Source organism: Sorex araneus, chromosome 1, assembly GCF_027595985.1.
Source record: "Sorex araneus isolate mSorAra2 chromosome 1, mSorAra2.pri, whole genome shotgun sequence".
Classification (NCBI taxonomy): domain Eukaryota; kingdom Metazoa; phylum Chordata; class Mammalia; order Eulipotyphla; family Soricidae; genus Sorex; species Sorex araneus.
The window spans coordinates 314,483,849-314,499,041 of NC_073302.1; the positions used below are offsets into that span (position 1 = coordinate 314,483,849).

A 15,193-nucleotide genomic window follows, 5' to 3' on the forward strand; every position below is an offset into this window, starting at 1 on the left:
ATTGTAACCCAAACATGAAAGCTTGTAACTATCTCACAGAGATTCAATAAAAATTTAAAAAATAAAAATATTTTAAAAAGAAAAAAATATAAAAAAATAAAAGCAGAAGAAGTGATTGAAAATGATGTGCCCTGGGGTCAGAGAGAAAGAGAGAGTCTGGTGAATATGTGCTTGTAAGTTAGTACAGTGGGTAGGTCAGCACAGCTGACTTCATTCCCGGCATCCCATACAGTCTCTCAAGTTGCCACTAGGAGTAATCCCTGAGCATCGCTGGGTGTGGTCCAAAAACCAGGCGGGAGTAGAGAGGGATGTGCCTGTAAGAAAGTTAGGGAGGTTTGCTGTGGGTCTGTGGAGGATCCCTCTCCCTTATACTATTTCCTTATACTATTCACTGTCCAAGCATAAATGGCCCCTTTATATGATTTTAAATCACCTATGATAAGATTCCAGTGCTCTAGATAATGTTCTCAGTCATCAGGCTTTTCTTTCTTATACTACAGTCACAAAGAAGGTGATCAGTTAAAAAAATAGAGATTTTCTTTTTCTTTTTAGCCATATCTGACAATGCTCAGGGCTTACTTTGGGCTCTGTGCTCAGGGTTTGCTCCTGGCAGTGCTCAGGGGATTATATCAGGATCAAACTCAGGTCAGATTTTCTCACAGACACCTTTGCACCCGCCTTCGTACTAAAATGTCACCCTGAAACCCCTCACCTGAAAGCAAGGTGGAAATAATCAAGCTATAAGGCTAGAAAGATAACTTATGGGCTGGTGTGCATGGTTTGCACTCAGGAAGCCTGGACTTGATCCCGAGCACCACATGGTCCCCAGATCACTGCCACTAGCAGCCCTTAGCTCAGAGCTGGGAGCAGTCCCTGAGCACTTCCTGCAGTGACCCCCCCCCCTCCAACAAACCAAAAGAAATAGGATCTGGAAAAATTTCCAACTTGATCCTGCCGGTTTCCATTCTGATCATGAGCACCGGCTGCAATCCCAGGACACTGAGTTTGAGCCTTGTGCCCAGCTGAGGCTGCTTTGGGGGTGGGGGGGGGGCGTTGATGGCATTAGAACGTGGGGACAGTGAGGTCTATGCGTGTAGAGAGTTGTGAAACTCTATGCCTGAAATTTTGTAGTACTGTACATCAACAGTAAATCAACACTATGTATTTAATCAAGAACAATAGAACAAACCTTCTGGGGTGAGCTGTTTTGACCATTGACCAGGCTCATCCTGTTGGATGAGAATGTTTGTCATAAGTGGATCAGGCTTCTCACCGCCTATCTCCAGTTTGCTTTCACAGCTTGCCTGGACGTGGTCCTCATGTCCACCCTTTCTCTGACACCTGAACTCAGCAGCTCTCATATTTGGGGTTTCCATGTTGACAGCTCAGAGAGTCCTCACTTTGTTCCAAGGAGGGAATAGGTTTGCTCTTTCCATGCTAATCCACTCCCCTCCATCCCAGCTGGATTCTAAGTCTCACAGATTCTTGAAGCATCATAACGAATTCCAGGACTTTTGTCACAGTAATGAAAATGTCCCAGGTATAATATGACAGTGCTCTGATTATAAAGCCGCCATTCACTGGGCTTTGGCTTATATAAGAGGTTTGCTTTATCAGTGAGTTGGGAGAGATTGTGACCTCAACTTGCTTTCATGCTTGTCTGCTGTCACCAAGTTTGAAACAGACACACCTGGGTCATGCAGCCAATGTGCTGGTCCCACTCAGAAAACAACAAACGCTTTTACAATCCCAGGAAGCCCCTCCAGACCCTCCAGTCACTATGACTACTGACCAGTGCGGATTTCGAGGACACCAAGGTGCTCCCCAGGAGTTAGGCCAAAAAAAGGTTGAGTATAATTTCCAGGAAACTGTGGTTGAGAATGAGGCTTTTTTTTTTCTTTTTGGGCCACACCTCACAATGCACAGGGGTTACTCCTGGCTCTGCGCTCAGGAATTACTCCTGGCGGTGCTCAGGAGACCATATGGGATGCTGGGAATTGAACCTGGGTCATTCACGTGCAAGGCAAATGCCCTACCCACTGTGCTATCACTCCAGCCCCGAGAATGAGGCTTTGAACCAAAGCTTAGTGGTGTTTTCTGCTCCCTCCAGGGATCTAGACTTTGGGGGCAGAGAGCCTCAGAGCCCCGTTCTTCTAACTGCCAGAGGGTCAGGATGGAAGGAAAGGACACCAGAACAAGGAAGAGAAAGGCGGGTGACAGGCTGCCTCCTGACCTGCAGGTTCCTGGGAGCCACAGCTGGGCTTCCTGTCCCTGGGACTCAGACCCAACTTCTAGCAAGGCCTGGCCCCAAGAATGCATGGGCCCCGCTGCCTCTCCCCTGTACAGAAAGGACAGCAGGTGTCCCCCTGATGGCAGGGGAACAGCAAATCCGCCCCTCTCGAGAAACACGAACAGGGATGTGAACTGTTCTTGAGTATTTTATCTGTGCTGAGAGCAGGACTGGCGACCAGAAATAAACAAGAGGCTCCGAGCCAAGACTGGGGACAGGGAACATGCCTGTCCCCAGGCATTTCGGAGTTTCCCGAGCGTCTGTCTAGCCAGAAGCAGTGACTCCATGCTGTCTCCACACCACATTTTTCTCAGTATGCATTTGATGCACATCATCACTGTCTTTCTCCTGGTTGCTATGGAAGGAAACGCTTTCTGGGACAGCGCCGTCGGATTTTCTGCTCCAAATATTGCATTAGACTGCTCATTAGTTTCACACTGACTGGAGGTGGTCAGGAGGTGTGTCTTTGTTAGAAATATTGCTGGATGGTTGCCATTGAGTCACAGCACCTCCAACTTTTTTTTCTTTGATTTGGTTTATTTTGAAGGACGTACCCAACTATGTTCAGTTTACTCCTGGCTCTGTGCTCAGGGGTCACTCCTAGCAGGGCTTGGGGGATCCTCTGCAGTGCCAGGGAAGGAAGCCAGGTTGGCCACATACAAAGTGAAAACATTTACCCCCCTGTACTATCTCTCTAGCACCAAAACAATTTTTTGGTCTTATATTTTCTTGTGTAGTGATACTACGTTCTATTGTAACCACAGACTCACACCATTCCCATTACCAACTAAAAGCTTAATTGTTTTGAGTCATACAAAGGGTGACTGTCATTCACCAATCATAGTCACTGACACTTTTTGCTGCCGGCCATGTGGTGCTAGGTGCAGTTCTTCTACTCTACTTGACTCATTTATTTCTTATTTTGGGGGAGGTCACACTCAGTCATGATCTAGAGACTATTTCTGGCAGCATCAGGGAATCATATGGTGCCAGATTGAACTCAGGTTCTTACTTGCAAAGTACAAACACCAGCCTTTTGACCTATTTCTTCATCCTCTTTTATTTTTTCCTTTTGATCACCCCTTTGGTGGTTCTCGAAGGTCACTCCTGATAGTGTTCAGGGGACCATATGGTGCTGCTTTCGAACCCAGAGCTTCCACATACCACACATGCACTCCAGCCCTTTGAGCCATCTCCCTGCTACTTAATTTAATTCTTCCCATAACCCATGAAGCCACTTTTTATTATTAGCTTCACTGTGTAATGAAGGAAAATGACACAAGTAAAAATCTTAAAACCTATTTTACTTCTAGACCAAGAGATGGGAGAGTTTTACATACAGAGAAACATGTACATACACGGGCATTGCTTTTTCTCATGATTTATGTGTGTGTGTGTGTGTATAATAGACTTTGATTCTCAGATCCTCCCTGCCTTCCACAAATGCATTCACACACACACACACACACACACACACACACACACACACACACACTTCATCAGCATCTCCCAGCAGACTGGCACATTTGCTGCCATTGATAAACCTACTTTAGCACATCATTATCACCTGAAGTCCATAGTTTACATTGGCATTCACTCTTGGTTGTTGTAACTTCTATGAGTTTGGACAAGTTTATAATAACATACACCCACTATTAAAGTATCATAAAGAACAGTTTCACTGCCCTCAAATTCTCTGTGTTCTTTCGGATTATTCATCTTTCCTTCCCCGTAGCACTTGATCTTTTCGTCAGCTCTGGTTTTGCTCATTCCAGAGTCTAGCTTAGAATCCCAGTGTGTAGCTTTTGGGATTGACTTTCTTCACTTAAAATTCTCACATAAGATTCTTCCATGTCTTTGTGATGTAAAAGTTCATTTCTTTTTTGGCAGAGTAACAGAGCAACTAATACTACTGCTTAGTTGCTATCTTGTATCCATTCGCCTACTATAGTTTTCATTGGGACAATTACAGATAAATCTGCTAATATCTGCATATGCAGGTTTTCATGATACCTTTGGCAGATACCAAGGAGTGCAATTGTGCGTTATGTCATAAGAACATGTTTGCTTTTGTAATAAGCCACTGAACAGCCTTGCAAAGTGACTGTATCCTAACATTCCCACTGGCAAAGGCTCCTGTCCCTCCACATTGTCAGCAATATCGGTGTGAAGAGTGTTCTGGTTTGTGGCTATTCTAAACGTGGGCTGGGGTGATAGTACTGTGGGTAGGGCCTTTGCCTTGCACATGGCCAGTCCAGGTTCCATCTCTGGTATCCCTTATGTTCCTCTGAGCACCACAAGGAGTGGTCGTTGAGTGCAGACCTAGGAGTAAGCGCTAAGCACTGCTGTAATGCCCCTCAAAAAAAAAGTCTGAAAAGTATGCAGATAGTTTAGTGTCAAGCATGGGTCTCACATGCCATTACCTGATCTACCAAGCACATTTGGCGTCTCTGTAGCCCTGAAGGCCCTCAAATATTGTCACAGTGACCTGGACAATCCCTGGAAGCACAGGGCCCATGTAATACTGCAGCCTCAGGCTCTTTAAACCACTGGCTCTGCAGGCACCTTGTGCTAACCTCTTTAGTCCAGTTTTTAATGGGTTTCTGCCCCTCCCCCTCTACCTCCACTCCCCTCCTCTTCCTCACCATCACCTCATCTCTATTAAATACAGCTATTACGAGTATTTTCTATCACTTTATATCTTGCCTATCATTCTCTTGACATTGTCTTTCAACAGAAATGCTTATTTTAATTATTTATTTATTTATTATTATTATTATTATTATTATTTTGATTTTTGGGTCACACCCAGCAATGCACAGGGGTTATTCCTGGCTCATGCACTCAGGAATTACTCCTTTCGGTGCTTGGGGGACCATATGTGATGCCGGTGATCAAACCCGGTCGACCGAGTACAAGGCAAATGCCCTACCTGCTGTGCTATCACCCCAACCCCAGAAATGCTAATTTTAATAAAGCCCAACTTCTATGGTCTTTTTTTTCATGCATTGTACCTTTGGTGTTATGTCTTTTTTAAAAAAAACTTTTTTATTGAATCACTATGAGATAGACCCTTACAAAGCTATTCATGATTGGATTTCAGTCACACAGTGTTCAATACCCATCCCTCCACCACAGTACATTTCCTAGCACCATGTCCCCAGGTTCCCTCCCATCACCCCATCCTCACCCCTTTGGTGCTATATCTTAAGAGTCATCACTAAATTCAATTTCATTTAAATGCTTTCAGTGTTACCTTCTAGGCGTTTTATACTTTTGCATTTTACATTGGTCTGTGATCATTTTCAGCAAATTTTCATGGAGTATAATGTCTGTGTTTAGGTTTCTACTCTTCATGGATGCTCAGGTGTTCTAGCTCTTTTGTTGAAAGACCGTCTTTGCTCTAGTTGGGTGCTTTCGATCCTTTGTCAAAGATCAATTGACTAGTGCTTGCTTCGGCAGCACATATACTAAAATTGGAACGATATAGAGAAGATTAACATGGCCCCTGCGCAAGGATGACACGCAAATTCGTGAAGCGTTCCATATAAAAAAAATCAGTTGACTAAATTTATTGGCATTTCTTTCTGGGCTCTCCTATTCTATTGATTTGTATATTCTTTCATTAATACCTCACTGTCTTATAGTTTTATAGTGAACATTGAAGTTGGGTAGTGTCAATTCTCCATATTCCTTCTTTGCTTTCATATTGTACTATGTATTTTGGGTCTCTTCAATTTTCTTATAAAGATCAGAATTAGTTTGTTGGTATTTACAAAATGCATGCTGGGATTTAGATTGGTATTTTATTGAATCTATAAATCAAGCTGGGAATTACTGACATCTCAACAATATTAAATCTTCATACCTGTGAATGTGAGTTATCTTTTCATTTATTAAGTTCTTTTTCTATTTCCTTAATAAGCATTTTGAAGTTGACTTCCTGTACATCTTAGATATATTTTGCTAGATTTACTATATATGAGTATTTCACTTGCAAGTTTTATATACAGAATTATGAAAAAAAATTTCAATAGTTTTCTTTTCAAATTCTACTTGTTCCTTGCTAGACTATAGTCATGAGTGTCTTCTTTCTTTCTTCCTCTTTAATTTTTAAACCATTTTAATTTAGGTATTGGGATTTACAATATTGTTACTCATACTTTTCATGGGCACATCATTCTGACACCACACCCACCTCTAATAAGAGCCTACCTCCCTTCACCAGTGTTCCAAGCACCTCTCCCACCCTTTACCCACATGCATGCTTAGTTCTATAGACAGAGTCATACCTTCTTTTTGTTTCTTTTGTTTGTTTTTTGGGTCACACCTGGAGATGCTCACAGGTTACTCTTGGTTTTGCACTCAGTAATAATTCCTGGTGATACTCAGGGAACCATATGAGATGACAAAGATAGAACCTGGGTTAGCTGTGTGCAAGGGAGGTGCCTACCCACAGCACTATTTCTCTGACCCCAGAGTCTTCAGTTCTTATTGACCATTTGTGGTTCCCTAACCATGCTTCTTTTTTTGTTTAATTAAATCTTATATTTGGTCTCTCTCTCCTCCTTCTCTCTCTCTCTCTTGCTCACTCTCTCTCTCTTGTTCTCTCTCTTTCCCTCACTCTTGTAATTATGGAGATAGTAACACCTATACACAAGTAGATGACTAGCGCTAACTGGAATTCTACAAAATAGTAAACTAACGATAAACTGACAAAGTGAAAAAAATATTTGGCCACATCTGGCAGTGCTCAGAGATTAACCTGACTCTGAACTCAGGGATTACCTCTAGCACTGCTCAGGGGCCCATGTGGGATACCAGGGAATGAACCTGGGCTGGTCACATGCAAGGCAAGCACTCTACCTGTTGTACTATAGCTCTGGCCTCTAAAGTGGAATTTCTAGTTTAAAATTTGGGAGGGATTGGGGGCCACATTCATTGGTTCTCAGAACTTATTCCTGGATCGCTGCTCAGATTTGGGGGATCATATAATGTATGGGAGATGGAACCCCAGTTGGCCCTATCCATTGTACCCCTTCGCCCCCCAAATTATTTTAAACTATATCTTTACTACAGGTAAATTATTTAAATTATTGTTTAAATTATTTTAAACTATATATTTACTACAGGTATACTTGGGACACTGCTTTAAATGCACCCCCCACATTTGATAAGATGCATTTTTTTAGTTCAAAATATTTTAAAAATTATTCATCATTTATTGATTCATATTATATAAAAGGCATTTGTTTGTTTTTTATTTTATTTTTTTTGGTTTTGGGGTGATACCCTTTGATGCTTACAGGTTATTCCTAGTTCTGCACACAGGAATTACTCCTGACAGTGCTTGGAGGACTATAGGGGATAACAGGTATAGAACACGGGTCAGCTTTGTACAAAGCAAACACCCTACTCACTGTGCTATTTATCATTCTGGTCCCCTGGGCTTTTGAAAATTTTTTTAATCCTTGTTTATTTTTTAAATCTCTAAGTATTTGGGGATTTTTAAACTATCTTGAAATTTTTAAGCTACCTTTCTTTTATTTCTTTTTAGCATATTTACACGGTGATCTGAGAAGAAACATATGAATTTTAGTCTTTTAAACTTATAAATTTGTGGTTGAGAATGTGATCAATTTTGGTGAATGTTTGAGTTGAGATGTAGAAGAATGTGCATTTGACTATTGCTGGATGAAATATCTGTATATATAAATTTTATAATATATATTTATTTATAGCAGTTACTTGATGTTTTTTGTTTAACTATGTCCTAACTGATTTGCTGCCTGCTTTTTCTATTGGTTTCTGATACAAAGTATCGAACTGTGGTAGTGGATTCATCTATTTCTGTCACATCTTTATCTGTTTATGCCTCACATATTTTGAAACTCTTGTGAGGGTGAAACACATGAAAGGTTCTCAGGTAGCTTAGATGAATGACTTCTTTACCACTGTAATGACCTTCTTTACCTCTAATAACTTACCTTAGTTTGATGTTTGCTGTGTCTAAAGTTGCAATACCTGTTTTTGCTTTCTTTTGATTCGTGTTTACTTATTTCTTTTTCCATCTATTTACCTCTAATTTGTGTGTATCTTTATGGATTTCTTACAGGTAGCATATAATTGGGTGCTTGGGTTCACTTTGACAATCTTTGTCTCTTTGTTTTTTTTTGCGATTTTTATTCATTTTATTTTCATAAAGCAGTTCACAATAGTTCATTACAGATAATATTCAAACACCCACCCAAAGAGCAAGCATCTTCCCACCACAATAAGAGGGAAGTGTGTAAAGGTTTTTGATTTCATTCTGGGGCCCTTTAAGCCCATATATAAGAGAATACAAACAAGTATGTTAAAACCAAACACATGTGTGCTGCTTTAGGTACATCGGTGGGCTAGAGTATAAAAGGTCGTGTGGCCACGAATGTGGCCACACTCCAGGAAAAATAGTGTTGTTCTCTTCTGGGAGCTTTGTTTTATAGTCTCTGGATCTTGGCCATTGATGAAATTACATGGCGTGGGCAAGGGGGAGAGTTTGTGGGTGTGGCTGCCAAGCTGCTGGAAAACTAGGAATCTGGGTGGAGGAGGCCCAGGCCCGATCTGAGCAGGCTTGGGGATCTCAGCCATGGGTCCTGCATATCTGAGTTCCTCTGACAGTTTCTTCATGGGTGAGGCTCGTCCAAGCTTGTGGAGAGTGCCTTGAGCATGGCTATGACTGGGTTTTGGAGGTTTTCGGCTGCTGGGCTTCTGCTTAGGGCAGGCAGGGAAACTCAACCCGTCCCCTCTGAGGGAGCACCAGTGAAGACAGCCTGGTTCAGGGGCAGCAGATTCTGCCAATCTTTCTTTATCTCTTAATTGATATATTTCATTCATTGACATAAAAAATAATTATTTATATAGTGGGATTAATATATACCTTGTGTTACTATTATCTATGCTCTTATTCTTTGTTCCCATTTTGACTTTTTTCTTTTGTGAGAATGTCACATGATTTTTATTTTTGCTCCATATTAGTATAATCTCTTTCTCTCTCTCTCTCTCTCTCTCTCTCTCTCTCTCTCTCTCTCTCTCTCTCGTAAATAGTTAATTTAGGGGCCAGAGACAGAGAACTAGTACAGGCTTAAGGCAATTACCTTACATACAGCTGACTGTGCTTCAATCCCCACTACTCCATGTGGTCCCCCGAACACAATCAACAGTGATCCCTGAGCACATAGCCAGGAGTAAGTCCTGAGTACTGCTGGGTATGACCCTAGCCCCCCCAAAATAAATAAATATAATGACTTCACTAAAGTTTGTAATGAACAATTTTTAACCCAGGTTTAGTTTTAAGTAACACTATTTTAGAAACAAAAACAGCTATTTTGCTTTACTGAGAATGGCAGTAATTTATATAACAAATCTCTTAATTTCTCCCATCTGATCCTTATATTACTGTTATCATTCATTTCACTTATTTGAATGGACATAAACATAATTGGTTTTTTGTTTGTTCGGTTTTTTGGTCACATCCGGTGATGCACAGGGGTTACTCCTGGCTCTGCACTCAGGAATTACTCCTGACGATGCTCAGAGGACCATATGGTATGCTGGGGATTGAACCCATGTCAGCTGTGTGCAAGGCAAATGCCCTACCCTCTGTGCTATAGCTCCAGCCCCAACATAATGTGTTTTGTCATCTATTAGATGAATTCAGAATTAGAGAAATAAAAGTTGTGGTTACAGTCAGACTTAAACATAACAGCGGTGTGAATACTACTCAGACAACCATATACATCAGGGCTGGCCACATGCAGTGCTCCCCAAATTTTTTAGTACTACAAATCAGTGGTAGATCAATAAGATTTATTTTGAAAAAAAAAGTTTTATGAATTTCACCTTTCTTATTCCTTCTCCATCGCTGACTTCATTCCTTTATGTAGATCCAAGTTTCTGACATATATCATTTTCTTTCTTTTAAGAAACATGTTTTAATGATTTTTATAAAATATTTTGTGCAAACAAATCACTGGTGAAAACTTCCCCTCATTTTCCTATACCTGAGAAAATATTTCTCCTTTTCTTTTCCAGGGCAATTGCACAGAACCCTGAATTCTAGATTGATAAATTTGTTTTCCTCACAGAATTTTAAGTAATTCATTTCACTCTCTTTTTGCTCTCATGGTTTCTGAAAAGTTTATTGAGAATCTTATTTTTGCCCCTCTCTAGGTTAACTCTTTCATAATTTAAAAGATTTCCTATAGTTTGGAAATGGCATGCCTATGTTTGTCAGTCTTGTTCTTGCTTGGTATTCTTTGGGTTTTATAGTTAAGTATCTGACATTAACTTTGGAGAAATTCTCAGTCATTATTTTTCAAATATTTCTTCTATTTATTTCTGTCTTTGGTATTCCCAACACATGTACATATCAATTTTATAGGTGCGTAGCTCTTGAATGTTGTGTTCTTTTCATTTAAAGTCTTTTTTAATGGTTTCTTTTCAGTTCTGGAAGTTCCTATTAAGATCTCCTCAAATCTAGAAAAAAATATTTTTTCATAGTGTCAGGTCCTCAGACATGCAAAGCACGCTCCTTCCCACTGAGCCACATTTAGAGATTCTTATTTCAACTATGTCCAGTTTACTAGTAATCCCATTAAAATTATACTTGCTTTCTGTTAGTGCTTTTTATTTCTTTTAAATTTGGGGGATCGTGGTCATGCCTTTCAATGCTCAGGGGTTATTCTTGGCTCTGTGCTCAGGGACCACTCTTTATGTGTGGTGCTAGAGACTGAACCAGGGTTAGCTGCATGCAAGGCAAATAGCTTCCTGTACTATCTCACCAGCTCACTTTTAAGATGTATTTGTTTCTTATTCCCCTTCCCTTTGCCTTGTTGTTGTCATTGTTGTTGTGTATGTGGGGGGCAGGTCAAACACTTGGCAGTGGTGTCTCACATACCTGTAGTACTGGGGATCCCTGGAGTAGTGCTGCCAAGGTTGCAAAGGGCAATGCTGGGTGATGCTGAAGCGTGAGGTCACAGCTTCAAACATGCAAGGTAGGTGCCGTGCCACTGAGCAACATCCCCAGGCACTGTCTGTCATGGTGGTTTTGATCTATAGAAATTCTTTTTTGGCTCTGAAAATTTATAGATCTCTGCTTACATTGTCTGTCTGCCCAAGAAAATGACTAACAACTTTAAACCACATGAGAGAAGTAATATTCTATGTAAGTTCAAAGCTCTTGTGTGCATGCTTTGCATGTGGGATGCCTGGGTTCCTGGCATCTTACTGACCCCTGAGCACCAACACGAATGACCCAAACACAACAACAACAAAAAAGTCTTAAATAAATTCACAGTCACTGTATCACTGTCATCCCATCCCATTGCTCATTGATTTGCTCGAGCGGGCACCAGGAACATGAGACTTGTTGTTATTGCTTTTGGTATATCAAATATCAGAACTTGCCAGGCTCTGCCATGCAAGCAGGATATTCTTGGTAGCTTGCTGGGCTCTCTGAGAAAGACAAAGAAATCGAACCCAGGTCAGCCGCATGCAAGGCAAACGCCCTACCCACTGTGCTATCGCTCCACTAATAATGGAGAAGTCACGCCAAAATATACATGGCTCATGGCAAACAGGTGCTATCTAGAATTTATAGACTTCCTTTTGTTATTGACTTTGGGCCATACCCTGTTGTGCTCAGGGCTTACTCCTGGCTCTGAGCTCAGGGATCACTCCTGAGATGCTGGGACTGGGGCCTCCAGGTCCACCGTCCGAGGTGTTCAGGGACCCTAAGGTAGTGGGATTGAATTCAGGTGCTTGTGCACAAAAAGCCTGCTTTCTCTCAGGCCGATGTGCTCCATTGTTAAAAAAAAATTAACTTCAAAATCAACGTAAAGGTAGGTCCAGAACAACAGTACAGCAGGTAGGGCACTTGCTTTGCAAGTGGCCGACCCAGGTTTGATCCCTGGCATCCCATAAAGTCCTCCCAGCACCGCCAGGAGTAATTCCTGAGTGCAGAGCCAGGAGTAAACCTGAGAATGGCTAGGTCTGCCTCCCCCTTGCCCCCCACCAAAGATCAACTAGAAGAATTAGAACAAAAACAAAATAAACCAAAAAGTTGGAAGAGACAAAGCCAGAAATGAATGAACAGAACCCCAGGGAGGGGAGTTGCAGCTGATGAGGACTAAAAAACAGCAATTCTCTCGGGAGCCCCTGGAAAACCCACCCGGGCCAGGGTTTCCTGTGTGGGGAGCCCAAGTTTGATCCCTGGTTCTGCACAGCCTCAGCCCCGAGCAGTGCCACATGCCTAGCCTGCGCATTGGGCTACCTGACCAGGCTGGGAAGGAGCACCCCCTGTGCACCTGAGCACGGTTAAAGGGGCACAACCACTAAAAAGCGATAGAGGAGTAACTCACGGGAACTGGCTTGTAACATTGCCTCACTAAAAGAGGCAGACAGGAAGCAGCTTTGCTTCTTCCACTTGCACTTCCCTCATTCCTCAGGTGGTTGTTACAAATATTTCCTTGCTTGTGGTACTATTTCAGGTGGACCCTGTGTCGTTTCACCCACTTATGTTTCTCCAAAGAGTCCCATTGATGATTTTTCCGCATCTTGATCAGATCGACATGCAAACGTCCAGGTCTCCAGATCTTTGCTTTCCCTACTCAACCAGATCTCAGTTTCCCAGCAGAGGTGAGGGGGGAGGGTTGGCCCATCTTCACTCTGCCCCTGCCCCACTGCCTCCTGCCCTGCTGGGCCCTGTGGGGGTGGAGTGGGGAAGGGAGATCCTAGGGCTCATGTCCAGACCTCTGAGTCTGGCTTGGAGGGCATTCTGTCTTTATGTGAAGTCACTACAGTCACAAGCTGTGCTTTTCAAACATCACTTCAAGATCCTCGGGACCCTGCTTCCTAATGTATTGTGAAAATCAGCAGCCACCTTTCCTGTCCAGCAGGCTGGCCCTTCCCCACCCCACCCCCCTTCCACCAGCCTCAAGTGACCATTCACAAGTGGACATTCCTACTGTGGAAATGTGATGGTGTATTAAAACAGGGTTGGAGAAAGTCGCAGCAGAAATGGCCACTTTTCTGTTCTCTTTAAAGCTGAATCCCAGGTGATGGCTCTCAGGGGATGGAGCATATGCTGTGTGACCACAAGGTCCTAAGTGTGGTCCCTGACAATGTATATGCCACTGTCCCCACCACCATATACACACAACTGCAAGATTTACACCCAAGGGACCTTGAGCATGAATAGGGTGGCCCTGGTGGGTCCAGTATCACTTGTCAAGCCCTAGCTCTGAGTATGTGTGTGTGTGTGTGTGTGTGTGTGTATGTATCTGTGTGTCTGTGTGTCTGTGTCTGTGTCTGTGTCCATGTCTGTTTGTGCTTAGCTGTTGCTACACCCAACAGTACTCAGGGGCTATTCCTGGCTGAGTGCTTAAGGGTTGCACTTGGCAGTGATGGAGGGTGGGGGCAGGTGATGCTGGGGCTTGAACCAGGTCTCCTACTCCTGAAAGCAAGGCCTGTGCTCCAGCCCTTTGAACTGTCTCCCTGGCCAGTAATGAGGCTTATTTTTAAACCCAAATTATACACATTATCTGTCCTATGATCTTCAAACGAATGCACAAATGAGACGTGATTTCCAAGTTGAAGAAGGTCCAAGAGACATGACAGAGAAATGATTGCAATGTGGGATTCTGAACTGGAAGGAAGCTTTGCCATCAAGGATATTTGTGGGAGCTGTATTATTTTTATTTTCTAGCAGGGGTGGGGGCACACCTGGCGATGCTCAGAGCTTACTCCTTGTTCTGCACTCAGGAATCACTCCTGGCAATGTTGAGGGACCCTATAGGATGCCAGGCTTTGGACCCAGGTCGGTCAAGCAGCCACTATCTTTAACACACACAGGGCTGGGATGCTCTGATAAGAGAGTCATGTGGTTCAATGGAAGAACATTTGCCTTCTATGTGTGAGAACCTGGGTTTGATCCCCTGCACTGCAAATAAATAATTCGATGAGAAAATAATTTAAAAACCAAGTACCTTACCTGCTGTACTATCTCTTCAGTCCCACATCATCATCATCATCATCATCATCATCATCATCATTATTAAATATTGTTATTGCACTGTAGCACTGTCATCTCATTGTTCATCTATTTGCTCGAGCGGGCACCAGCAATGTCTCCATTTTGAGACATGTTGTTACTGTTTTTGGCATATCAAATATGCCACGGTACCTGCCAGGGTATGCCACGGTACCTGCTGCATGGGCATGATACTCTCAGTAGCTTGCCAGGCTCTCCGAGAGGGATGGAGGAATCAAACCCAGGTGGGCTGCATGCAAGGCAAATGACCCACCCGTTGTGCTATCGCTCCAGTCCATTATGTTATTATTATTATTAATTTGGGGGGTCTCACAAGAAATGTTTTAGGGACCTAAGGGCTATGCCCAGTGATGCTCAGGCCAGATGGTTCTGTGCTTAGCCCAGCAATGTGGTGCTGCTGGGGGCCACCAGTTCTAACAGATGGTACATGGGGCCCCTATTGTACCCGGGATCAGACTCAGGCCAGACCTGCACTTTGAGTTATCTTACCAGCCTTATAATGTATTGGCAATGGTAGAACAGTAGTACTAATAGTACTACTTATAGTACTAATAGTACATTGCAGTACTAATAGTAGTTCCAGCACTAAAAGGAACAACAAAATAATGATGTGTGAATTTGCCCAACCTAATGTTGATGTTGGCATTGTAGTTATGCTAATGTTTTGTGTGGTCATAGGGCATCCTGTTGGCAGCGTATTCTCAGATAATTCAGGAAAATTTAAGTTTTTGATATTATAATTGTAACTTTTCTGTAAACACATGATTATTTAAAGCAATTTATTTTACTTTTTTTTTTTTTTTTGCTTTTTG

At 42.4% G+C, this 15,193-nt stretch overlaps 1 non-coding gene across 1 annotated transcript; it reads left to right on the forward strand.

Annotated features, from left to right (window-relative positions):
- The first annotated feature begins 5,736 nt into the window (after positions 1–5,736).
- Positions 5,737–5,843, forward strand: LOC129401316 (U6 spliceosomal RNA). Its single transcript, XR_008628247.1, has one exon. It is a non-coding gene; the product is annotated as a U6 spliceosomal RNA (small nuclear RNA).
- The last annotated feature ends 9,350 nt before the right edge of the window (positions 5,844–15,193 follow it).